Source organism: Balaenoptera acutorostrata, chromosome 1, assembly GCF_949987535.1.
Source record: "Balaenoptera acutorostrata chromosome 1, mBalAcu1.1, whole genome shotgun sequence".
Classification (NCBI taxonomy): Eukaryota; Metazoa; Chordata; class Mammalia; order Artiodactyla; family Balaenopteridae; genus Balaenoptera; species Balaenoptera acutorostrata.
In genome coordinates this window covers 21,077,544-21,105,227 of record NC_080064.1, presented here as the reverse complement: position 1 = coordinate 21,105,227, position 27,684 = coordinate 21,077,544, and positions in this window count along the sequence as shown.

Below are 27,684 nucleotides of genomic sequence, written 5' to 3'. Positions count from 1 at the left end.
ATGATATTAGCCTCTGTTTCCTCATCTGAAGTATAAGGAGACTGAACAAACTGCTTCTGATATTCTATCTCTAACTTTCTATGAATTGCTGGATGGATCCCAGGTGGCAGAAGCTAATATAAGCCAAGATGGAAATTTGGAGTAATTTGAAGCCTAGAAAGAATCTCACAGAGAGTGACAGGACAGAGGAACAGCCAGGGTAGGAAAAGAAAGTGAGAAGTTGAAGATTAAAGAGCAGATACCACATGAACTATCTCCATTTTTCTACCAATTCCATAAGAGACGAGAAAACACATCACTACCTAATAATATGCTTACTGCTATCAGGTTGAGCCATATGAAATTGTTGACATTTAATTGTTACTTAATATTTTCCATTATCTCACTTGGAGACAAGGCATCCTCACACTGATGACAGTTAGCTGATTTACACTGATTTACATGGAAAATGATAGATCTGATTTCTTAATTTTTTGATAAAGCTGATTTACTCAGTAACTAGTAAAACTAGTAAATGGCCCCCACCATCTATAATCGTGGTTAGATTAATCTCCATATTTTAAGACTATAATTCTGAAATGCTATATTCCCTTTTTTTTTGGCATATTATGTCTTAATTTTCCACCAATTAAGGAAACTGAGTCATAGAACCACAGAAATGAAAACATACAATTTTATTTAGAATAGACAATATTGAAGAGACCTTGAAATGGAGTGGCCTATGGAAAGAAGTTTAAACAATAATACACCATCACTCTATGGGGGACAGGGTACAAATAATACCATATAAAAGAAGCTGACCATGTACAGAAAAAGACTGGTGATAAGAAAGATGTTAAACCTACAAGAGGAAAGAGATATCCCAACTGTACAGCTCAAAAATTTCAGATTGATCCTTGCCTAATCATGAAGGAACTGAAAGAAGCATTTAGTTATGTTAGTCTGGTTCTCTAGTAGAAGGAACTAGCTCTAAGGAACCAAGAAACTAAAAAGAGAAGTAAAAAAGGGGTGGCTCAACCTTTGCCATCCAAACAGAAACACCAAACAATTCAGTTGGTGTTGTAAAAAGACGACTGACATCTGGAGATCTGAGTTTTGGCCCTAACTCTGTCACTAACTTGTGTGACCTTGAGCAGTCTTCACCTTCCCAAATTTCAACTTTCACCTCTTCAGAGTGAGAGGGTGGAACAAATGATCTAAAGCAATGTAATTTCAAACTTACAGAAAAATTTCAAGAGTAGCAGAAGGAACTCCCCTAAGTCCTTTATCCAAATTTTAAAATTATTTACATTTTTTCCATTTACTTTATTATTCCCTCTTTATATATAGACTTATATGTATTTTTTCCTAAACCATCTGAGACTTACAGACATCATACACTTTTTAAACCTAAATACTTCAGTGTGTTATTTATTAAGAACAAGGCCATTCTCTTATGTAACTACAGTGTGTGTGTGCGTGTGCGTGTGTGTGCGCGCGTGTGTGCGCACGTGTGTGTATATACAAATTAGGACATTTAACATTGATACAATATTATTGTCTAACTTACAGTCTATATTAAATTGTGTAAATTATCCTAAAAACATTATGTAGAGATATATTTTTTCCTAGTTCAGGATCAAATCTAAGGTCACACACTGCATTTAGTTGTCATGTCTCTTTTGTCTCGTTTAATCTGGATCAATTCCTCAGGCTTTCTTTTGTTTCCTGACCTTGACATTTTTGAAGAGTACAGGCTAGTTATTTTGTAAAATGGCCCTCCATTTGGGTTTGTCTGACATTTCCTCATGATTAGATTCAGTTTGTGCATTTTTGGCAGGATTACCGCTGAAATAATGTTTGGTCCTCAGTGCTTTTTTTTTACATCTTTGCTTTTTATTTACTTGTTTATTTATCAATGCATAGAACTGATTAGCTTTTATTCATGTTACAAAGAGTTTTCTTTACAAAAATTATCTCTCTGTCTTCTTTTTTTTTAACATCTTTATTGGAGTATAATTGCTTTACAATGGTTTGTTAGTTTCTGCTTTATAACAAAGTGAATCAGCTATACATATACATTTATCCCCATATCTCTTCCCTCTTATGTCTCCCTCCCTCCCACCCTCCCTATCCCACCCCTCTAGGTGGTCACAAAGCACCGAGCTGATCTCCCTGTGCTATGCAGCTGCTTCCCACTAGCTATCGGTTTTACATTTGGTAGTGTAAGTAGTCCATGCCACTCTCTCACTTTGTCCCAGCTTACCCTTCCCCCTCCCCGTGTCCTCAAGTCTATTCTCTAGCAGGTCTGCGTCTTTATTCCCGTCCTTCCCCTAGGTTCTTCATGACCTTTTTTTTTTTTTTTTTGGATTCTATACATATGTGTTAGCATACGGTATTTGTTTTTCTCTTTCTGACTTACTTCACTCTGTATGACAGACTCTAGGTCCATCCACCTCACTACAAATAACTCAATTTCGTTTCTTTTTTATGGCTGAGTAATATTCCATTGTATATACGTGTCACATCTTCTTTATCCATTCATCTGTCGATGGACACTTAGGTTGCTTCCATGTCCTGGCTATTGTAAATAGTGCTGCAATGAACATTGTGTTACATGACTCTTTTTGAATTATGGTTTTCTCAAGTAATATGCCCAGTAGTGGGATTGCTGGGTCATATGGTACTTCTATTTTTAGTTTTTTAAGGAACCTCCATACTGTTCTCCATAGTGGCTGTATCAATTTACATTCCCACCAGCAGTGCAAGAGGGTTCCCTTTTCTCCACACCTTCTCCAGCATTTATTGGTTGTAGATTTTAAAAAAATTTTATTTTATTTATTTATTTATTTTTGGCTGCATTGGGTCTTTGTTGCTGTGTGCAGGCTTTCTCTAGTTGCGGTGAGTGGGGGCTACTCTTGTTGTGGTGCACAGGCTTCTCATTGCGGTGGCTTCTCTTGTTGCAGAGCACAGGCTCTAGGCACACGGGCTTCAGTAGTTGTGGCTCGCAGGCTCTAGAGTGCAGGCTCTGTAGTTGTGGCACATGGGCTTAGTTGCTCCACAGCATGTGGGATCTTCCTGGACCAGGACTCGAACCCATGTCCCCTGCATTGGCAGGCAGATTCTTAACCACTGTGCCACCAGGGAAACCCTGTTTGTAGATTTTTTGGTGATGGCCATTCTGACTGGTGTGAGATGATATCTCATTGTAGTTTTGATTTGCATTTCTCTAATGATTAATGATGTTGAGCATTCTTTCATGTGTTTGTTGACAATCTGTATACCTTCTTTGGAGAAATGTCAAGTTAGGTCTTCTGCCCATTTTTGGATTGGGTTGTGTTTTGATATTGAGCTGCATGAGTTGCTTGTAAATTTTGGAGATTAATCCTTTGTCAGTTGCTTCATTTGCAAATATTTTCTCTCATTCTGAGGGTTGTCTTTTTGTGTTGTTTATGGTTTACTTTGCTGTGCAAAAGCTTTTAAGTTTCATTAGGTCCCATTTGTTTATTTTTGTTTTTATTTCCATTTCTCTAGGAGGTGGGTCAAAAATCATCTTGCTGTGATTTATGTCATAGAGTGTGCTGCCTATGTTTTCCTCTAAGAGTTTTATAGTGTCTGGCCTTACATTTAGGTCTTTAATCCATTTGGAGTTTATTTTTGTGTGTGGTGTTAGGGAGTGTTCTAATTTCATTCTTTTACATGTAGCTGTCCAGTTTTCCCAGCACCACTTATTGAAGAGGCTGTCCTGTCTCCATTATATATTCTTGCCTCCTTTACCAAAGATAAGGAGACCGGGCTTCCCTGGTGGCGCAGTGGTTAGGAATCCGCCTGCCAATGCAGGGGACACGGGTTTGTGCCCCGGTCCGGGAAGATCCCACATGCCGCAGAGCAGCTACGCCCGTGAGCCACAACTACTGAGCCTGCGCGTCTGGAGCCTGTGCTCCGCAACAAGAGAGGCCGCGACAGTGAAAGGCCTGCACACCGCGATGAAGAGTGGCCCCCGCTCACCGCAACTGGAGAAAGCCCTTGCACAGAAACGAAGGCCCAACACAGCCAAAAATAAATAAATAAATAAATAAATTTATTAAAAAAAAATCCTATATTTAAAGATAAGGTGACCATATGTGCGTGGGTTTATCTCTGGGCTTTCTATCCTGTTCCATTGATCTATATTTCTGTTTTTATGCCAGTACCATACTGTCTTGATTACTGTAGCTTTGTAGTATAGTCTGAAGTCTGGGAGCCTGATTCCTCCAGCTCCATTTTTCTTTCTCAAGATTGCTTTGGCTATTCGGGGTCTTTTGTGTTTCCATACAAATTGTGAAAGTTTTTGTTCTAGTTCTGTGAAAAATGCCATTGGCAGTTTGATAGGGATTGCATTGAATCTGTAGATTGCTTTGGTTAGTATAGTCATTTTCACAATGTTGATTCTTCCAATCCAAGAACATGGTATATCTCTCCATCTGTTTGTATCATCTTTAATTTCTTTCATCAGTGTCTTATAGTTTTCTGCATACAGGTCTTTTTTCTCCTTAGGTAGGTTTATTCCTAGTTATTTTATTCTTTTTGTTGCAATGGTAAATGGGAGTGTTTCCTTAATTTCTCTTTTAGATTTTTCATCATTAGTGTAAAGGAATGCAAGAGATTTCTGTGCATTAATTTTGTATCCTGCTACTTTACCAAATTCATTGATTAGCTCTAGTAGTTTTCTGGTAGCATCTTTAGGATTCCTCAGTGCTTTTTATTAAGAGGTACATGCAGTCAGTTTATCCCAGTATCAGTGATGTAGGCTTGATGACTTGGTTAAAGTGGTGTGATGAGGTTCCTCCACTATTGCTCTGTAACTATTAAATAATTTATGGAGAGATACTTTTCCATGTAAATATCCTGCTCCTCATCAAACTTTCACCCACTAGTTTTAGCGTCCATGAATGAGTTTCTTACTCCATCATCCCATCTGTATTTATTAGTTGTCATCCTCCTGAAAGGAAACGCTTTCACTTTTCCTGCATTTATGTAATGATTCATTTACTTATTTATAACAGTGTGGATTCAGGGATTCTTATTTTATTCAGTGGTTTATAACCCATTACTAATAGTATTTATTTTAATTAAAGCAGGGGTTCTTAATCTTTCTTTGTACCATGGATCCCTTTAGCAGTGTGGAGAAACCTATAGACCTTTTCTCAGAATAATGTTTTTAAATGCATAAAATAATTACAGAGGATATTACATTGGTTTACAGAGGAAACCTAATATATTGAAATAGTTATCAAAAATTTTTAAATGTATGATACATTAATAAATGTATTTCTTTTTTTAAAAAACTAATTTATTTATTTTTGGCTACGTTGGTTCTTCATTGCTGTGTGCAGGCTTTCTCTAGTTGTGGCAAGCGGGGGCTACTGTTCGTTGTGGTGCGCGGGCTTCCCATTGCGGTGGCTTCTCTTGTTGCGGAGCACTGGCTCTAGGTGTGCGGGCTTCAGTAGTTGTGGCACACGGGCTCAGTAGTTGTGGCTCGCGGGTGCCAGAGCGCAGGCTCAGTAGTTGTGGCACACAGGCTTAGTTGCTCTGCAGCATGTGGGATCTTCCTGGACCAGGGCTCGAACCCATGTCCCCTGCATTGGCAGGTGGATTCTTAACCACTGCGCCACCTGGGAAGCCCAATAAATGTATGTCTTTATTAACACATTAAATAACAAGATCTCCTAGTAATGAGTACAAACTATATCAATGTGTCTGCAACAACTGCAGTGTGATATGAAATTATCTGTGATTTCTATCAATGACAATCACAAGTACGGTACTGCTAATACAGTAGTGCTGTGGTTTTGTTACTAACATTCAAACTAAAAAGAAATGTTAAATTTCAATTACAAATTAGTGAAAATAAAGATGTGATTTCCCCCAATCCATGTTCATGGACCCAATGCATTCTATCCTGGATGCCAGGTTAAGAATCCCTGAAATAGTCTCTTTGTTCCCCTAACCTCTCTAAGACCTTGCCTTAACATCACATTATTTTTGGAGCCCAAAATTTCAATCCCTCAGTGTAAAACTTCTCTCATCAATGTATAAAAGCTAAATAAGACTAGAAAAGACAGATTTGAGTAAAAGAAGAAATTACTTTAAAAGTCCAGGGTCCTGCAGCACTAAAGCAAAGAAGTAACCTTCTGGAGAATGACCTGGAGCTGGTTGTGGGTTCAGCAAGACCCAAGGTAGAGAAACTGAAGCCCGAATAAGAGGAATGACTTACCCAGGATCCCAGAAAGAATGGAGTCAGAGGCAGTGGCCAGAAAAATCATCTTTAGAAAGCTTGATGATAAAAAGATTTAGCAGGCATCTATTCAAACTGTGGCTTCTAAAATGACTAAAGAAATGGAAGCCTTATGACTTCCAGCTTGGATGCAAGACCGACAATAAGGATCTATTTATGCTCTATGACACAGAGTTTGACAATAAAGGGGAAAGCAAGGCCTGAATTCCATTATGATAAAGCTGATGACTGTGTCAATTTTTATATAGGTTTTAGTCTATAGTATGATTTTCCCTTAAGAAATCAGATAGTGCCACTGTTCTCCCAGTTCAGTGACAATAATCCACAGCAGTTTGACTCTAATGCCTATGGGGCACTGCTGCAGGTTATGAATAGCAATACAGTCACATACAAGAGTTCAGAGAATTATCCCTAGATTTAATAAGAAGTAGTACATTTTCACATGTAATTTCTTCATTTTACTTAAGAAAGACTATGTTCTTGGGGTTCTTACAATTTAACTTCTGAATCTAAATGTTAGAATAGGATTGAGCTGAAAACCTAGTTACACTATCTTATAGCACCAACACCATGAAAGGTATCAGTTTGCAGACCAGGATGTAACAGCAAGGTTGCAGTAACTCTGGAAGCAGAAGCAGGAGCCCAGCAGAAACATTTAGAGTAGCAGAATGAAGCTAAAGCTTATAAAATCACTGTAGAAGGGAAATTTGAATAATAAAGTTCAAATGCAAGGCTTTCTAAATTGGTCAAAAAGTATTTAGATTTAAGTTATATGTTTAATCTCAACTGTAAGTGATTTTCTTTAGGGGTGGGGTGGGTAAGAGTTTTGGTTCTGTCTAACCTAAATCAAAGGATTCTCCCCTTCTCCTACTATAGGAAGTTGGAATTCCATTGCAAACTAGATTTTTTCTTCTTTATCACTAGTCTTGCTTAAAACTCCTCACCAAGGAATTCCCTGGCGGTCCAGTGGTTAGGACTCCACACTTCCACTGTGGTGGGCACGGGTTCATCCCTGGTTGGGGAATTAAGATCCCACATGCTGCGAGGCACGGCCAAAAAAAAAATTTCCTCACCCAATCTGTGCACCTAGGCAAGTGCTTAGACTTAGATGCAAGACTATTTCATCCTTCCAGAAATAAAAGCTACATTTGTGAACACTCACACAAAGTTAAACAGCACATAATTCCTAAGGCCTTCCATCCTTTTTCAGTATTTAAAATCTGAAGACCTGGACATCCTTACACTTACACTTCTCTTTCTTGCCATTCCTACAGTCTTATTTTTCAGTATTGAACTGTGTGATTATTCATATTCCCATTAAATCACTGCTCACTCCTGATCCTTTCTGTTTAGATGCTTCTTAGCTCTTCATTCCTCCCATCCCTCAATCTACATGTTCAGAACCTGAGAACTGCACATGAACAAGGGGAAAAATTTGGGGAAACCTCAAATCAATATATAACTTAAGTGGTTAAAAAAAAAAGTTAATCTAGAAATAACAATGACTTTCTACTGATTTGAGCCTGTGGTGAAGAATTTTATCTCCACTACTAGGTTGCTTCTTAAGAATAGCCTTATCTTGTCCACCTTTATATCTCACAAAAGACCTAATATAGTGCTATGCACATAGAAAATATTTATTTACTGAACAAAAGTTCAGAAACTGTTATCATGCAACACTCAGTCAACTTAACAAAAAAATTGCCTTGTAACAAACATGGACTGGTTCTTCAGACCATCATTGTGCTTAGAAGACATCAGTCCAATAGATTATTCAGAAATATTTGCAATAGAGGAAAATCATGATAAAAGTCATTTAAAAGAAAACAAAATAACAAAACAGACCCATATTTACAATGCTTGGAATGAGACTCAAAACATTTGAATCTGAAATAATGAATCGTTAGATATACATAAAAGTACACGTCTATTTCCTTTCATTCCCACTTATAGCTTTAAAGTTTGTGATACACAAAAAGTTTACAGAAGCAGTACCTCAAGATTCTCTATGACATCTCTTGCAAGCCTCTCATCGACTGAAGGTAACTTTAATTAGAGCTGAAGCCCAGGGAAGAATTGACTTTGGGGATTGAGGTGTGGAATTTAGGAATAATAATCAACCATATTAACAAAAAGGAAAAGTTATCCTTTAAAATGAAATGGTAATTTTTTTTTACTGGAGGAGACAAATTACATCAAAATGTTTTCAAAACCAAAAGAACGCTCTCGAATGGGGGAAGGAATAAAAGAATTACAAAATCTAAAACATTAAACATCGTGTTAAAAAACGACTTCACATTGCATAAATAACCTGCAGCACCTCTAAAAGCCTCTGTGCCTGCTAAGATCTCTAACTGGCCCTTCTTCTAATTCAGTAATCGCTACATAGTTCATTTGGGATCAATCGTTTCTCTGGCTTTTGCCAACTGGGCTGGCCTGCAGGATTGAGCGTGCAAAGGAAAAGACTGGGGACTGGCTTCCCACGGCTGCTTAAATTGTAGGAAGTCAAGGGTTACTCTTAACAGTGTCAATTACCGTGTTTGATTTTGGGGACAACTCAAGGAGCCTTTAGAGTCCAGCCTGTCCGAGCTCTGGACCTTAACTTCCTCATCTGTAAAATGGAGCAGGCGCTAGCCTGCTGAAGGAAAAATACAGGATTACTACCCGCAGCCCCACCAACGTGAAAGCAGCCACCCAGTTAGGGCCGGGAGGAGGCGGCGCCGAGGCGAGCGAGAACAGGGCAGTTTGCAGGAAGCGCTTCAGGCTTGGGAGGGGACATAGAAGGCGGAGGCGGGAATGTGAAAGCTGAGCCCTAGCTGCGGAGTTTGTACCGAAGCTCCGGGGAGGCGGGGCGAAGCTGGGGTGAAGGGGTTAGTCAGTGGATGGGCAAGACGGGCCACCTCCCCCGAAAAGAGAGGGCTGGGTGCGGGGGAGGCTCTGAGGTGGCGGCTGAGGAACGTGGGGGGAGGGGGGAAGCTAACGCGCTCAGGAAAGGGGCGGAAAGCGCGCGCCCAGTGCACGCATGCGCGCGCCTAGCTCCTCCAGGTCGCAGGCCTGGGCTTCAGACCGCACGCCCAGCGCCGACGGCGCGGACGTTACAGGAGGAGGAGACACGCGGTCCCTCCCCGCCGGGACCTGACGGTCCTTTTGCGCGTCTCTCGAGGTGGCGGGTCGTCACTTGTTTCTTCAGTGGGGATTTAGGAAGCAGGGAAAGGGAACACGTTTCTCTCCTTTGCTCTTTTCGTTCCCCTCCCCCACGAAGAATGGGGCGGGAGGTTCTGGGCGTGTCAAGGAAAGTCCGCTCCGGGTTTTCCCGCCCACTTTAACTCTGTGAGCGCTTTACTCCACCCGGCGCGTCCGAGCCCTCCGCCGGAACTCGTTCCGCCTCCCCCACACATCTTTCTCCAGGAATGGAAAGTGGGAGCTCGGACCTCTTTGCTTGAGCTCCTTAGACCAGGCAGCCACTCCTTATCTTTTCGGAGTTTCAACTCCGACAGCCCCTGGTAGCTAGAATTCTCCTCTAATCAGGTCGCTCTGAGGGACTACTTGACGTCTTCGTGCGCTCGGTGGTGCGGCGGCGCTCTGAGCTCTTCCTGGAAACTCCCGCCTCGGGGAGCCAGGAGAGCCCGGCCGGGGTGGGGGGGGGGGCGGGGGGGAGGGGAGTGGAGGGGACGCACACGCCCCCTGTCCCGGGGGAGGGCTCCGCGCCCCCGCCCTCCTCCCCGCGGGGAGGGGAGGGAAGGCGCGAGAGGGGGAGGGGAGGGGGAGGGGCAAGGAAACGGGGGGGGGGCGGCTTCCCGCCCCACCCTACCCCCGCCTCGAGAACAACGGGTTCCCGCTGCTGCCCCCTGCCGCCCACAGAGCCCCGCACCCCGCGGTCCTGCCCGGCCCCTAGAGGGGCGTCGGGGGAGCCGCAGCCTCCGGGGCCGTGGGAACCCGAGCCGAGGCTTATAAGAACTGACCGGTTTCCTGTCAGAAAACTTCCAGTTACTTTAGAGAAGCCCTTTGGGCCAACTTGGTCCCAGCCGGAACTGGCCACATTTCACTACAGCCCGGTGACCTCCCTTCTACTTTAAAACAACGGGGAATAATCTTGGGGGAAGCAGTCGGTTGGTAAAACCAAGAGCAACATTACGTTGCACCGCTCTGGCTCAAAGGAAATTAAAATACTGATTGTGGGGAATTTTTAAAGGACTACCAACAGAAGGGACTCGGGTTTTTGAAGTGAAAGCTTTTTTCCCTTCTGTATGTACACAAAGATTTAAGTCATGAGAGTTTATTACAGCAGTACATCTGCTTGTAAGCGTACTTGAGTTTGTGGTTTAAAAAAACCTTCCTGAACTTTTTAAAAGAGAGGGGTTTGTTTCTGAATCCAACAGGAAAAAAACCAATTCGAAAAAGCCTAAAAAAGTTCAATTAGAATAGCAGCCACATTTCAACATTTCCCAGATTTTGCAATATTAAACTGTGAGGGTTTGTGCCAAATTTTAAGGCAAGAATTCTTGCTGCCAAATTACAAATTTCTCAAAATGAGGGGTGTTCAACCAAATTGCTGCCAGACCCCATAAACAGGCACTAACAGCACTGCTATAATTACACCTTATTATCTCCCTCGCAGCCTTATTTGATTCACTGCCGGATAGAATCCTCATCCCGGGTGTCACTAGCTGGCCTTTTTCTGGGGCTGAACAATCACACACCTCCCATGCCTCAGTTCCTCCAACGCCTCTCTAGCTGTACAACCAATCGCCTTCTAGTTCATTCTTTATGGTCCATCTCTTCCAAAAATGCAACCCAATCAGATAGGTTATTTTCACCCCAGCTTCCCTAGAGACTAAGAAATGAAGAAGATGAAAACACATTTATCAGAGTTACTCACAAGAAAAATTTCTTCTTTGAAGAAAAGGATTTAGGCCAAGAAACCAAATTTGTTGTTTAACTCGAGCCCCCTACGGGGATTTAGCATAGTGGGTTGAATGCAGTTAAACCAGCTTAATCACTTTCTTTGTTCTGGGCTCTTTGCATTTATTTAATGTTGTATTTTAACATGATTTGACACAACCTAAACTAATTTCTTCTGTTAGTGTAGAGTCTACACTGTAGACCGTGTAACTTAACCAACCATAGCTTTCTGTGGAACCTTTGACGTTTTTGTAGAATTCTGTACGAAACTGCTATATGACTAAGACTAAAAAAGTGGGGGTTTGGTGGGGGAGGGGTGGGGAGGAAGTCATGTTTTCTTTTTTTTTTTAATCCAGAGATTTTAAAAACACAAAAGCGTGGCCATTGTAGACCACTTAATTCTTTGGTAAGATCTATAGCTCCACAGCCCTTTCTAGGAGCCTTTACTCATTTTTGTCTGAAAGTGGGTTTGTTTATTTGTTTGTTTGTTTCAATAGGTAAAAAAGGAAGAGACCATGCTGGATCTCATGCCCAATAGATTCTAATTCTTCTAGCCTTTACTCTCCCTCTTTAACAATTCTACCCTGCTTCTCACCAGCCCCAGATTGAGGGGCATTCATTCACAAATGACTCTTGAGATTCCTTCTGAGTGTCTGCTTCCTTATAAAGCCAAAACCTCAATACTAAGACTCAATGAATTAAGGCTTGTAAAGATTCAGGCAGAAAACCTAAGTGCCTGGGAGAAATAATCTCTTTTCTGTTCTAACTTTAAATTATTTTGCAACGTGCAGGAATAATAATATCTGTCCTTTACTGTGTGCGAGACAAGCACTCTTCTAAGCTTTTTCCATGAATTAACTCCTTACAACAGGCCTAAGAAGTGGATACAGTTGTTGCCACTATTTTACGGATGAGGAAATTGAGTCATAGAAGTTAAGTAACTGGCACAGGATCACCCAGGCTGGAACCTACAGAACTAGGATTTAAACCCAAGCTGTTTCCATTGTGCTCCTCATCATCCAAGCTGGTTATCAGCTCGACTGTCCATAAAGTGAAGAGTCATCATTAATTCACCATTGTTTGCTTTCAGGGTGTCCCCTTTATGACCAAGTCTTGGGCTATGCTTTTTCCTCTGGAACTCCAGGAGAGTGAAATTGTTGAGATCTGCTTAGGAAAAGCATTCCCAAAGCAGATTACTCTCTTGGAAGGCAGCCTCAAACTGTCAGCATATGCATTGTAAATGCTAACCAGGACAGACACATCCAACCTCACCAGATGCAGAAAGAAGCAAGATGGTTAGAAAGTGATTTGGATTCTCTGATGTTGAAACAGGTAGAAACAAGGAGATGAAGTGGAAAGAGATAAGACAATGGAAACTGAGAGAAAATAAATGTAACATATGTGCACAGGGAGAGATCAGTCTGACACTGCAAAGAATGAGGATCGAGGTCATGCAGAAAAGAAGTGTATGGGCGTGTTATGAGAGAACTAGAAGAACGTAAACATGAAAACCAAGTACATAGCAAGGAGAGGTGGTGGGGAGTCAGGTTGGTTTTTTCCACATATGGAGCTTCAGATGAATTAAATACAGTTTTAGGCTGGATTAATAGAAATATAGCAACTGGAACAGGGAAAGAAAGAGCTCTATTTCATTCTATGTTAGACCACATCTAAGTAATGTGTTCACTTTTAGAGGGAGGTAATAAAGACAGCAACCAACCAAGATGGTGAGGAGACTTGAAACCTTGGCTTACAAGGAAGAATTCATAAGTGATCGAAGAGCCATCTTGAAATACCTGAAGAGCTATTGTGTAAAAAAAGAATTAGACTTGTCCTGGGAGGCTCCAAGATTCTAGAACTGATGGTTAGGAGCTTTAGCTCAGAATACAGAAGAAGTCACGTAAACATGAAATAGATCGTCTTAGAATGTAAGAAGCTCCACGTCCATCACTAGAAGCATTCAAAATATATGTGGTGGCTGGACCATACAATGTTGAGGTGCCTTTCATCCTTGCTACCATTCACTTGGACACTGTAAAAAGGGGGAAAACAATATAACCCACCTCATTAGTTTGTTGAAAAGCACTTAGCACATAGTGATAAGTGATAGCACTCACTAGAAGTCAGCTGATAATAACATCCCTGAAGTTCTAAGATTCAGGATTTCTAAATTTATCAGTGGGCAATTATCTAAGTCCTGTGTTTATAGATGACTTCTTTGGCATTATCAATACTATCCTGAATGATGGCTTGGGTATCAACTGTCACCTTTAGGAGATCTTGGGGCAACTAAAACTTATTTAGTAGCATCCAGGGGCAATATTGTGAATTCTACACCACGAGGATCTTTAAAATTGAATTGTAGTGCCACACAGCAATTCCAGAGGCAAACAACACAGTACGATAATGTGGGGTGACTGTAGGAAGGGTGGATAAAATAAAATTAATAAAATCTGGCAGACCGAGAGAAGTCAAGCAGTACAGCTTTGTTTTGATGGTTGAAAAGCAATAGCAGCTGAGGTCAGCCTTACATCTCACGTACAAGAGTCAGATGAGATGGCTCATCTTGAGGAAAACATGTCATGAAACCCATGAAACCAACTGGGAAAGCTGGGTACAGAGACAAAGACAAGCCAACTAGTGAGCTGGTTACCTGCTCACCCCAGGAAAGTAGTTTGGTAAAGACGTTGCTATTTCATGTAGAATAAGGCTGACCTCAGCCACATCTTCAAACAAAAAGAAAGCATACATGACTGTTAAAAGGGACAATGAAGCTGTCTTAGCAATCAGACTTACTTAAATTATTTTTTCCTCCAACCAAAAAGGAAAAATGGAAAGGAGACAGGACTGCTGCGGAGTAGGACAAAACTGGAACTAGAATCCCAGCTCTGCCTCTGCTAGATGAGCAACTAGAGCAAATGACTTTACCTTTCTAAGCCTCAGTTTTCTGATCTGTAGAATGGGAATAATAATAACACCCACCTCATGGCATTGTTGTGAGGATTATATAATATATTACCAGTAAAATATAGTTAGGACAATGCCTGACACATAATGCCTAATATATTACCAGAATAAATGTTATTGGAGAAGCAGGGAAGAAGGTGTGGCCATCTTAGTATCTGTGATATAGATTCTGCCATACAGAGATAGTGACATTATACAAAGGGAATGAAAAGCCATGACCACTGCACAACCCTCCCATCTTAGGTGGTTACTAAAGGGCCTAAAGCTTAGAACTTGCGTAACTTATAGGAGAAAGCCAGCTGGAATGGAATTGCAAGTGTCCTTGCTCCAAATGCAAGGTAAATGATTTCCCTTTTCTCTCCTTTGGTTCTGCTTTTCTCTTCATGCTTTAATCATTTTGACACCAAGCTGTACAAAAGTAATTTAAAATTAACATGTCTGACACTTGGAAGCTAGCAGAACCTGATTCTGAACCCTGCCCCCTCTCCAGGGCAGCCAAAAGTCTTCTTTGATTGGCTACTGGTCCTGCAGCAGCTGATGAAGGGCCCAGGAAAACACATCCAACAATTAATTTGCTAATTTAGTTTTCTGTTTAATTTGAAACCAGAAAATCCTCAATAACCCAAGAGCTTGGCTTTCTGGCTTGCGCATCGGCTTCTGAAACTTCTTTTACAGTAGCGAGCAAAGAAACAGAAGAGAAAGGGAGAAAGCTTACCTATTTAGGTACATACCATACCTCCTGTGCCTTCTGTCTTCACAATGGTTTTCTATAGGATCACAGTTCACAACTCCTTTCACCAGGAGAATTGGGAGCAAAACATTAATACTCAGTGTAGGTAAACTGCTTCATGAGTTACAAGGGATTTCCAGGCCAATATGTGTTCAGAATTTAGAAAACTACCTTAGGGCTTCCTTGGTGGCGCAGTGGTTGAGAATCTGCCTGCCAATGCAGGGCACACGGGTTCGAGCCCTGGTCTGGGAAGATCCCACATGCCGCGGAGCAACTAGGCCCGTGAGCCACAACTACTGAGCCTGCGCGTCTGGAGCCTCTGCTCCGCAACAGGAGAGGCCGCGATGGTGAGAGGCCCGCGCACCGCGATGAGGAGTGGCCCCCGCTTGCCACAACTGGAGAAAGCCCTCGCACAGAAACGAAGACCCAACACAGCCAAAAATAAATAAATAAATACATAAAAAAAAAAAAAAAGAAAAAAAAAGAAAACTACCTTAGGGTGACAGACAGACCCAGATGGGTGCCTAGCATTAGAAGTAAGCATTGCTCTAAATTTTGAAGCAGCTTTCAGGTTCCCTGAGAACTTTTCTGCTGATTTCAAAAGGAAGAGGCAAAGGGAATTTGTATCAGAGATTGAAAAGATTTATATTAGAGAGTTGGGTGGGAAGAAGGACACAAGTTTCTTCCCACAGATCCCTCTGATAGCTTGCTCTTGCTGGAGAGAGTCTCAGAATTAAGAGGCAGAGGGTTAGGCTTAACCCTTGAGTATGCACCAGAACCCATACCCTTTCTGCCACTCAGAGTGGATTTTGCTCAGCTGGTGGTTTAATTTTACTCCCAGTTTTCCCACCTCAGGCAGGTTAAACTCTTCTGCCTGACTTCCAAGACCTTCTCTAATCTGGCCTCACCCTACCTATCAATCCCTGTTTCTAACTCTTCATCAAAGTGTATTTTCTAATTTGGCCAGACTCAATGTTCTGAAAACATGCTGCTATGTTCCTGCCTCTGAACCTTTGTTCATTTCGCCACTGATTTTCCCCCCACATGCTCCTCTCCCCCTTATTTAAATCCTATCCAAACCTCAAGGCCCACCAAGATATTATTTCCTCCATTCAATTTTCCCCACCACTAACTTCTCCGCGTCTGTCTTCAAATTGGTAACATTTATATAATGTACCACATGTTGACCACTCTGATGAAACCATATTCAGTTATTTCTTATCTCAGTTCTAACTTTCCATGTAAACTGTCAAGTTCTGAAAACCAGGGTCCATATCATATACTTCCTTGGTATCCCTAAATGGCCATCCATGATAATCATCAGTGCTTGTTTAAAAACACAGATTATCAGGTTGTACCCTCCCTGAGATTCTGTTTTGTTAGGTCACAGATGGGACCCAGGAGTTTGTATATTTTACAAGTGCTTCAGGTATAGCCAGTCCCTGATAGTAGAGAATCGCTGCTCACAGCACATGGCATGGCAGTCACTCAACTTGACTATGAACATTTGGGTATAAACTACAGTATATGTAGTTATTAATATCACATGGTGACCTAATTGATGGGCACTCCCACTGCCAAATGTACACCTCAGGGCACAGGTTTGGAGGCAGATAATCTGGTATATCTTTGGTGGCATCAGTTTGGTATGTTTAGAATCCAGATCTCCTCTCCACCTTATGATCTCTTTGTAATTACATTACAGAGATTAGGTTGACTGAATTGATGGAATTGTAGCTGGTTAGAAACATTCCCATCTTCATTGCCCATCCTCTTCAATCAGTTGCAATCTATAGTATTTGTTTGTGGAGTACTATTTACGGGCAAGGGGACTTTGGTGTGTGAAAAAAGCTCCAGGCACAACTGCAAAATGGGTAAAATACCCCATATCCTAAATCCAACTCAAGTGTTAAATGATGAAGGATTAAGCTGTGATCCCCTCCTGGGGTATTTGTGTTTCAGAGGGAATCCTCTGGAAGTAAGAGGAGGGGATTATCTTAATGACTCCCAATCTTACTTGACAGGCAAGCTGCCAGAGCCCAAGATTTGGGTGCGCATTTTCTTAGCAGATGACCCCCTGGGCACCCCTCTGCTTCTTCCTGTACTCTACCATCTTCGATAAAGTAAACAGTGACCATAAAAGTTTCTGATCACTGTTCTCAGAGCTGAGAACAGTTTAAATGTGGACATGTTGGTCTGCTGTGGCTGGTGTTAGAAGAAGCATCTGAGACAGAGTCCCATCTCTGTTTTGACAAAACACCATATTCTGGATTTTTCACATTCTTACATTATTAAATTCAAAAGAGAAAACCCTTGAAGTCTTCTTTTATTCATCCAACAAATGTTGATCTAGTGCCAAGTACTGTCCTATATTCTAGAGATACAGTAATGAACAGATAAAACTCATAGGGGTTACATTATAGTGAAGAACAGGGGTGGTGAAGGGCAAGATATAAACTAAATAAATAATTATATTTTAAATGATGAATGCTGTGGAGAAAAAAATAATCAGAGAATGGAAATGAGAAGTGTTGGGGGAAGGGTTAAATTTTAAATCAAATGGACAAGGACGTTCTGAGAGGGTGTCATTGGAGTAAAGACCTAAAGGAGGTGAGGAAGCAAGCCGTGTAGATATCTGGGAAAAGAGAATTCCCAATAACTGGTTTAATACCTCTCAAATCATAGGTTAAGAGTTAAGTCTTGCAAATTCTAACCAAACTCTAGTGCCTTTGCTAAATGCACAATAACTTCCCCTTGAAAGTTATTCAGTCCTCAAAACTATAAAGTCTTTTAAGGCTTAGTTGAAAATTTTGTATTGAAAAGCAAAAAAAAAAATGTTTCCTGAAAGCCAAACAGTACTACCATAGTCACTTAAAGGCATGGAAGTCCACCCAAAAACCAAACAAACCAACAAATAGTTTCTTGTAATTTTCAGCTGAAAGATTCATGTTAATTAATTACTTTAATTAAAAAAAATTATTCACATAAACAATTAGACATTGGATTTTAAATGGATTATTTGTTTTTAAAAAATGAAAAATAGTTCTTCTCATTTGGTTCTCAGAACAAATTGTAATATAGGCAAAACAGGTATTATGCTCAGTTTACACATGAGGATGCTAAGGCTCAGAGAGATTAAGTGCCTTGCCTTAGGTCACACAGCTAATAAATGGTTGAGCCAGTGTTAAAACTCAGGTCTTTTGACTCTAAATCCCATGTTTCTTCCCTCTATCATAGCTACCATTTCAGTTCCCAAATTAGGAAAACAGCTACAGCACAGTATTTACTTACAGAATTTAAGCAACCTCTAGATGCCCTGTGAAACCACATCTGTCATACAAAAAAGAAAAATAACAACAGTATATTGGAAAAGCTAGCTGTGAAGTTAAACTTAAAACCAAAAGGGCAGATAGCTGGCACCAGTTCCTAAGGCCTAAGTCTTAAAGGCTGGAAGTCTAAATCACAGCAGAAATATTATACCTTTCTACCACTGGGCTCTGGTAAAAGAAATGCTTTCCACCTAGGGCAGAGTAGATGCTGAGAAGCAGCACAATGTTCCATTAAGTACTAAAATTTATCAATACCCTAGTTCAGGCAAAAGGAGATATAGATAAAGAAGTGGTTATATTTCTGGAATTTGGTTCTTTCCCCTCATTTCCAAAACCACTCTAGTCAGGGCCCTTGTCACTTATTTCTCATATTTCTGTAAAAGCCTACTATCTGGTTCTCTCACCCCTGTTTCTCCACTTTCCCTGACCTCTTTCCCAAACCCTTATTTTACATTCTTCAGTACTGTCACCCTTTTGCATAAAAACCTTTAATGACTCCAAAATATAGTTCATTTCAAGAAAATAAGATTCAGTCTAGCATTCAAGACGTTATCTAATACAACTTACTAAAACTGACACAAGATGAAGTAGAAAATGTGAATTGCCCTATATCTCTTAAAGAAATTGAATTTGTTATCAAAAATCTTCCCTAAAGTAAGCTCTGGGCCCAGATGCTTTCACTGGCAAATTCTAACAAACATTTAAGGGAGAAGTAACACCAATCTTACACAAATTCTTTTAGAAAATAGATGAGGAGGGAATAGTTCCAGCTCATTCGACATTATATAGCCAATCTGATCTTTGATACTCCTGCCCAACCACCAAAAACTATGCATGTTTCCTAATTATCTTCCACACAACATGCTGTTTGCCTTTGCTGACAGTTTTCGCCTTTCTTGGGATTCCCTCCCCACTCCCTTTGCCTACACAAGTACTTTGGAAGGATAAGAGTGAGGATTCTTAGATGATCTGAAACTTAGGTCTATTCTTTTGTCACCTGCCTCTAAAGACAAGTACAGCCTTGAGAAGTGAGCACAGAAAATAAAACAAATCACTGTTAGTACTATACATAGACGTTAAGCCCAGCATAGTGTACACCAAAGAAGAGTCAAGGGCTTTTCTGATTCAACAAAGTGGAGTGTTTCCACTCAGCACTGAAATGCAATATAGAACTATGCAAAATGCAGAAAAAAATGAGACTTTTTTTTAAAGTACAGAAACAGAATGCCAATAAGAGTCTTACATGTCACTCAGCTTTTCAGCAAACATTTATTGAGAGCCTACTATGAGCCAAGATTTTGCCAGGCATTGTGTATACACTTGGTGGTCCCTGCCTTCATGGAACTCACAGTCTAGTGGAAAAGACAGACAATCAACAGGTGAACAGAATTATAAATTGTGTTGTGATTAAGTTTTCTGAATGAAAAGAACAATCCCCCGCCCCCCGCCTTTTTTTGGTCTTGCCATACAGCTTGCGGTATCTTAGTTCCCCAACCAGGGACTGAACCTGGGCCCTGGCAGTGAAAGCGCTGAGTCCTAGCCACCGGCCTGCCAGAGAATCCCCAGAACAAACTCTGAAAGAAAGAATAATGGTGGGAACCTATTTTAAAATTGATGGTCAGGAAAGGTCACTCTGAGGAAGTAAAGTTTCCTGCAGGATGAGAAGGCACCAGCCACTCTGGTGAGGGCCATTGCAGGCAGCGAGAAGGGAGTGTGTGATAGTTCTGAAACTGGAAAGTTGTTAAATTCTCTTAGCAGCCGAACAGAAGGTCAATGTGGCTGGTGGGTTGGACAGGTAGCTGAGGCCAGGCCATGATGGGTCTTCCTGGTTTTGGAAAGAGTTTGAATTTTATTCTAAATATAGTGGAGCCCTTGGAGGATGATAAGTTAATGAAGAGAGAATTGAGAAGACCCCAGATCTATAATATTTCAAAAGGCATTATTTGCTCCCAGATTCAACTGGCATTTATTGAATATTTCTGTGCCAGGTACTTGTCTCAGCATTTTAATATCCCATTCAGTTCTCACCATATACCTGTAAGTGAGGTATTACATCATTATCACTTTCTCACTTATGAAGAAACTGATGCTCAGAGAGATGCAGTGACTTGCCCAAGATTATACCAGCCCAAAGCTATGGATTTGAAATTTAGTCTCACCTCTGATTCGAGGCCCCTGTTCATTCCACCAGATTATCTAATCGTTGCTCAGGCCCAGACATCCACAGTATCCTTGACTCGTCTCTATTTCTCCTATAACCCCCCAACCCCAGGCTGATGTCCATCAGCAAATCCTGGTACATTTACCTCTAAAATCTAACCACTTGTCACCACCTCCACTGCTGCCATTCTGACCTGAGCCACCATTGTTTTGTGCCTAGATTCCTGCAGTTGCCTCCTAACTGTTCTCCCTGCTTCTGCCCTTGCACTCCTATCTTCTTTTTTCTACACAGCAGCCAGAATAAACCTTTTAAAACATGTCATATAGTAAAACATGTCATTCCTCTAGTGACTTCCCATGTCACTCAAATAAAAGCCTATAATGACTTACAAGACCTTACAAAGTCTGCTCCCTGCACTCCCACTTCCCTGTCCTATCTTTTAAGTCTCTCCCTGGCTCACTCTATGCAGCTACACTAGTCTCCTTCGACAAGGAAACTCTTGTCTCAAGGCCTTTGCATTTGCTGTAACTTCCACCAGGAAATCTCTTCCCTGTCATATTTATAAAGCTTCCTCCATTCTTTTAGGTCTTAGCTCAGGGAGTCCTTTCTGATTACCCTTTATAAAATAAATAACTCTGTCCAAACCATAATCCCCATCTCCCTTAACTCTGCTGTCTGATTCTCCATAACCCTTATCACCATGAGGTAGACTGTATGTTTACTTATTTGTTTATTGTTTGCCTCCTCCCACCCTTCAGAATGTAAGTCCCATGAGGACTTTATTTTCTGTTCTTAGAACAGGGTTTTCAGCTCCTAGAACACTGCCTGGCTTGATGAATAGAGGTAGGTGACTAAAGAACAGAGCCTATTTGTTCAATGACTGAATGAACAGAAAGACAAAATCATTCTCCTGAGGATGGGAAAGCAGTTTGTAAACTAGGAAGTTATGTAGAGGTTTATTTCTTCCAGTTGGTTCTTTGGTTCCTAAGCCTTAAGAATCACTTCTGAAAGCCTTGACTAAACTGAGTGGACCCAAGTAATCTTGGTTTATGCAGTGCTGACTACCAGTGACATAGGCTACCAGTGACATAACTGGGTATCTCCAGGGAGCCCCATCTTGCCCCACTTGCCTTCTCTGGTTCATTGGCAAAGCTAGTGAGGACCCCTTCTCTCTTCTAAGATACCCTTATATGCCTTTGGCTTTTTCGAGTTTTTATTGTAGGCAATGGGAGTGATGGTTGGTCCCTATCTGTGGTTGGGATTCCATACAGGGAAAGTCATTCAATTAAATCAAGCAGTACTGAATTCTTAATTGACACAAATGAGACAGACAGACAGCTGGAGGAGGGGGGGAGGCACAGGGAGCAGGTGCTCTGCATAACAGAGAAAGAAGAGGGGCAGAATATAAACTGAGCTCACTTGTAAGTCTAGGTTTTGTACTACAAGAATGGTAAGTTTGCCACAACTTACTTTACATACAGCGGAAAGGATCCAGTGGTGTCTTTGCCAAGGATAAGGCAACAGGTTCCAAATGCTTGTGCCATTTTGGCTGCCCTGCTGGCCAAGTCTGCCTCTTGTCAGGTACTGTCATTTATGAGAATCACTCTGTAAAGCCCAGGTTTTTTCCAGATAACTTTATCAGATAATGTTTGAATAAAAGAAACCACTTTTTAAACTCCATTTTTCAAACAAAGGGATTCTTAACACCTGAGTTAGGAAGGTGAAGGAAAGGCTGTTTCCAAATCGTCAAGTCAAATGCCAGATATACGGGCATTCCTGCAGAGAAGGCATGTCCCTTGACAACTCTGGAATTTCCCTGAGAATGTTGGGGGCATTTTTCCTCTCAGCCCCCTCTTAATCGGAGCTTTGACTCCCCAGCTCAAACAATTCTTCTCTGTATCCATGGGAATTGCTCCCATAATTAGCAGTGTCTCCTGCCTGGAACACAGACAAGTAAATGTTCAAACCTGGCAGCTGATCCTGGGAAGGAGAGCTGATTAAATCTTTCCTGTTGAGAGGCACCTCTTTGATTTGAATGTGACACCTACATCCTCCACCTCAGGTGTGTCTGAGGGAAGCCGTTTCATCCATACCTTCATAACCGGAGATCCTGATATTTAAAGACACATTTAATCTTAAAAAGAGCCCACTGGTTTCCTAAGTCAAGTGACTTAGGAAAAAGCACAGGTTTCCCCCGCCCCCCTCTCCTGGCCACTTCCCCACAAAACACCACCCTGTATTCGGTATGATGAAAGCTCCTGCTGCATAGGTCTCATCATATGCCAGCGGCCTTGAGAAATAAAAGGAGTTCAGAACACCACTAAATACACATAAGTATTAACTACAAATGGAAGAGTGAAAGAATGGGCAAACTATTTCTTTAGAAGTTTTAGTAAGACAGGCTGGAACCATCAAGCCCCTAAGTGAATACTCTTGGTGATATTCTGTTCCAGAAAAGCTTTCTATGGGAGGAGGTGTATTCTTATCTGGATGTAGCTAGGATTATGTACTATCATTCAAATGTGTTCAGGAGAGACAATATCCATTTTCTTCTGACATCAAGGCAGCCTTTTAAGTCTATCCAGATTTATTTTGGCTAGTGTAATAAAAAAGCCAGGTTGGAGAATTATGTCTAACAACCACCACAAAAAAAGCCATTGTATGCTTAAAGTTTCCCACTGGAGGACTGCTTTTAAAGCAGTTTGCTACTCCACAATTCCAGTCACTTCACAGTATTTGCATTCAGGCAGGTTGGCTGTAAACAAAGCAAATTTGCTTCACAGGCAACAGCCCTAAACCTACTCTCTCAAGACAAAAGTTTTTCTTAGCAATGTTTTCTACATGGCTCTGGTGAAGGGCCATTCACTTACCTCCAACCTCTTTCTCCCGGGAGACAAAGACACCTTTGGGCTGCACTGACACAGGAGAGTTAGAATCAGATTTGTTATCAACATTGCAGCCTTCAATTTCAGTAAGAGCCTGAATCTGTCTATTCCAACTACAGGAAGGCAGTCTTTATAACCCCTGGAGCACTTGGCCAATTATGCACCTGCAAATATACCATACAGGACATTTCAGGTTCCTAAGCACTTTGAAAACTGATACTAAAACAGTCTCAAGGGATCCTATCACCCACCTCAAATAATAGCTGCTTTGGAATCTGTTGTTGGCACCAGAAAGAGTCCTCTGAAGTCATTCTAAAGCCATTTTTATTGTGCATTTTCAAACAAAGAACCTCACCAAAAGAACTTCTGTTACAAAATCAGGGTAGAAAGTCAAACTCATCTAAGAGTCAATTACCCTGGCAATTTTGTGAAGGGATGGGAAATGAGGGCTAGGGGAGAGGATTGTGGGGAGGGGGTGGGATTGGCTTTATAAAATCCCCTGTGGGAGAAGTGTGTTCCCATTGGCTCTAAGCTCTAACAATTACAACAGAAGGGCCTCTGTGACTTTCTGGCTATAAACTTTTTATGATTATTAACTGGGGAAATCTAGAATATGTGGTATTTTAACAATCAGCTTTCAACCTCCATTTGCTTCTTTCTGAGAAATTTGTTTTTGCACAGAGTGTAGTAATAACCTAAGGCTCAGAATTAATGTTGACGACCTGATATTCCTTGCTGAAAAGCCACCTTCTTACATATCTTACTTCCAATAAAGAGGCAGATGCCCTGAGTGCTGTTTATCTCCGGAAAGAAATACATGTGGGAAAAGAAGCAATTTTCTTCTTGCAATTAATTGTCATGACCACCTGTTGTGGGATTATCCTGCCATCTGCTGTTCAAAAGAGAAACAACAGCAGAGAAACAGGTTGAACGAGCTACAATGTCCCTCAGTTGATGAAGGGTTTCAGTACAGTTAAAATCTTCCTTCTTTTAAGGTATCACTGTCTGTTTTTATTATTGTGAGGTAGAGCAAAACTGCTGATGGAGGGTCCAAGAAATGGGGTACAATCCTTTCTGAAAACAATTGGCATTATTGTTTCGAGTCATAGAATGTTCTTTTTTTTTTTTAAACATCTTTATTGGGGGGCTTCCCTGGTGGCGCAGTGGTTGAGAATCTGCCTGCTAATGCAGGGGACACGGGTTCGAGCCCTGGTCTGGGAAGATCCCACATGCCACGGAGCAGCTGGGCCCGTGAGCCACAATTGCTGAGCCTGCGCGTCTGGAGCCTGTGCCCCGCGACGGGAGGGGCCGCGATAGAGAAAGGCCCGCGCACCGCGATGAAGAGCGGTCCCCGCACCGCGATGAAGAGTGGCCCCCGCTTGCCGCAACTGGAGAAAGCCCTCGCACGAACCGAAGACCCAAACACAGCCAAAAATAAATAAATAAATAAATAAATAAATAAATAAATAAATAAAAAACATCTTTATTGGAGTATAATTGCTTACAGTGTTGTGTTAGTTTCTGCTGTATAACAAAGTGAATCAGCTATACATATACATATATCCCCATATCTCCTCCCTCTTGCGTCTCCCTCTCACCCTCCCTATCCCACCCCTCTAGGTGGTCGCAGAGCACCGAGCTGATCTCCCTGTGCTATGCAGCTGCTTCCCACTTGCTACCTATTTTACATTTGGTAGTGTAGATATGTCAGTGCTACTCTCTCACTTCGTCCCAGCTTACCCTTCGCCCTCCCCGGGTCCTCAAGTCCACTCTCTACGAGTTGTAGAATGTTCTTTACCTTGACTTAGTCAAGCCACTCCTAGAAACCTCTTCTAATTGATGAATCCAAAATTCAGAAAAAGCCATGTGTGCAAAGATGTTTATCACAATGATCATGTTATATTGAAAAAAAAATTTAAAGACGTAACTCAAATGTCCACCAACTAGCAAATGGTTAGAACCACCTACTTGGTGGAATATTCTGAAGCTATTATAAATACTTATATTAAAAATTAGTGACATGATATAGTGTTTATATTTTAATACCACATGAAAATAAAACAGATTAAAAGAGCAGATTAAAACCTAAGCATGAAAAATAAGTATTTTTGGGGAAAAAAAGCCACACCAAAATATTACCAGTAGCTCTTTGTGAGGCCATGAGGGACTAAACATTTTTTCATACTTTTTAGTCTTTTCCCAATTGTCTTTAATCAGCATATATTAAGTTGCAGAATGGAGGAAAAACTTATTTCCCCTAAAAGATGACTGGGTTCTAATTCCATATTTTACTAAAAAACATTGAAGAGACAAACCCTGTGTGACCATGGGCAACTCACTTCAGCTCTCTGGGGCTCAAGCCTTTCATCTGTCAGTTGCTTCCCTCCCTTCCCAGGGTTGTTTGAGGATCAACCCAATAATGGTTGTGAAAGAACTTTGAAGAGTATGATATTCCATATGATTTATTATTAATAATTTACTTTGTTTACAGGTTCTCCCCAGTCTTACCCATATCCCTGGTTTCTTGTCTGGGATTAATAGGGAAACTATAAAAACTTTTATTTCCCCTCACTCTTGGCAAAATAATAATTTATAATCTTGGTAAAAGACACCACTCTCCACCCAATAATCCAAGTCCTATGGGTGTGTCCATGAGCTCTTGATTTGGCCACTGTAATTGTCTCCCATCTGACCTCTCTGTCTGGTCTCTCTTCCCCCGCGGCATTGCTTACACTACTGCCAGCCAGAGTGATCATTCTAAAATACAAGGTTGATCAAGCCATTCCCCAGCTCAGAATCTTTCAACAGCTCCCACTGCCTTTTGGGATTAAGATCAAACTCCAGGCTATTTCACACCTCTGTGATTTGCTGTTCCCACTGCCAGGGATGCCCTTTCTCACTATCTGCCTGACAAACTCCTCCCCATCTTTTGGGACTCAGTTTAGGCACCATCCCCTTTTGAGACCTTTCCTGACACCCGGCTCCATAGGACTGGCCACACCCTCCTTTGTACCAGTGGCTCCCTTCCCCACCACACTTTAGTAACGTTGCTTATCACATAGTCAGGTAATTTTCTATTATTTCCTTATCTGACTCCCTTATTGGATTAAAAGCTCCTTGTTTACGAATCTTGTATCAAGGTGTATATCCCAGCACCTAGTACTGTGTCTGGTTTATAATAGAAGTTCTATAAATACTTGCTGAATAAAGAATTCATCTAACATTTTGTTTATTTATTTATTTTGGCCACACCATGCAGCTTGCAGGATCTCAGTTCCCCGACCAGGGATTGAACCCGGCCTCGGCAGTGAAAGCTTGGAATCCTAACCACTAGTTCACCAGGGAACTCCCACATCTAACATTTTAATTTCCAGAAGGCTTTCATTATAATGTTCCATTTGATCCTGGTAAATGGCAAAGCAAGGATTTGAACCCAGGTTTTCTAAAGGGAAGAAAAAAATCCAAACCCTGTAGCAGATACTATTCTTGCTCATCCCAGATCATCTTAGATCTCTTGCCACTTCCTCCCCACCTCCCTTGGCTGCTGTTTGTTTTTGTTTCCAATAACCAGTACCTGTGCCTCTTCCGAGGAGGATGGTCCTCAGGCTACCAGAATAACATTGAGTCTTCTCTCTTCCCTAGTCTCTAGCAAATGACTAACTGGATATGGGAATTTGCAAACCCAGTTTACTTGCCTGCAGTAGAGTTTATACTCCTGAGTTCCCTAAGGGATTAAGCTACCCTCTCTGGGACTGCCTGAAATTTCATTTTTGCTTGGCTTCTTCCCCTTCCTTGCCCTGCTTTCCCTGTGCCCTTACTGGCTTCTTGGAGGACTTCCTTAATTAATCTCCTATCCAGGAATCATTATCTCAGTGTCTGCTTCAAAGGTTCCCAAAACATCCAACTAAGCATGTCCTTAGTTCCTACTATATGTTAAAACCTGTTAGGTATTCTTACAAAAGCTAGATTATTTATACTTCACAAACTCTCTGTGAATGAAGTACATGTATTTAATTTTTTTATATACCTGAATAAACAGGCTCAGAGAGGCTGGGTAATTTATCCAAGGTCACACAGCCATTGGAAGAGTCAGAAGTTGAACCTAGTTGCTTTTACTCCAAAGACGTGTCCTTCCCACTAAGTCTTGATGCCTCTTGTAAACTCTAAATTTAATGTTTTTCTCTTTGTGAAGACTGCATGATAGGCTGACTAAGGTAAAATCATTTGGTGGGAACTCTTTTATTTTGGAGCTTTATCTACACATCTGGTTGACTCATTTCCCAGTTTGTATAATTTTTAGTAATGTCAGATGAGTGGCAAAAGCAGGTAAGAGACAAAAAGACCTTCATCAAAATAGGCTCTCTCTTTTTTTCTCCTCCTACAGGATTCCCCTAGATTAACTATAAATCATTCTAATAACTTGTGATCTTTGCAAGTTTCCTAACTCTTTGGGC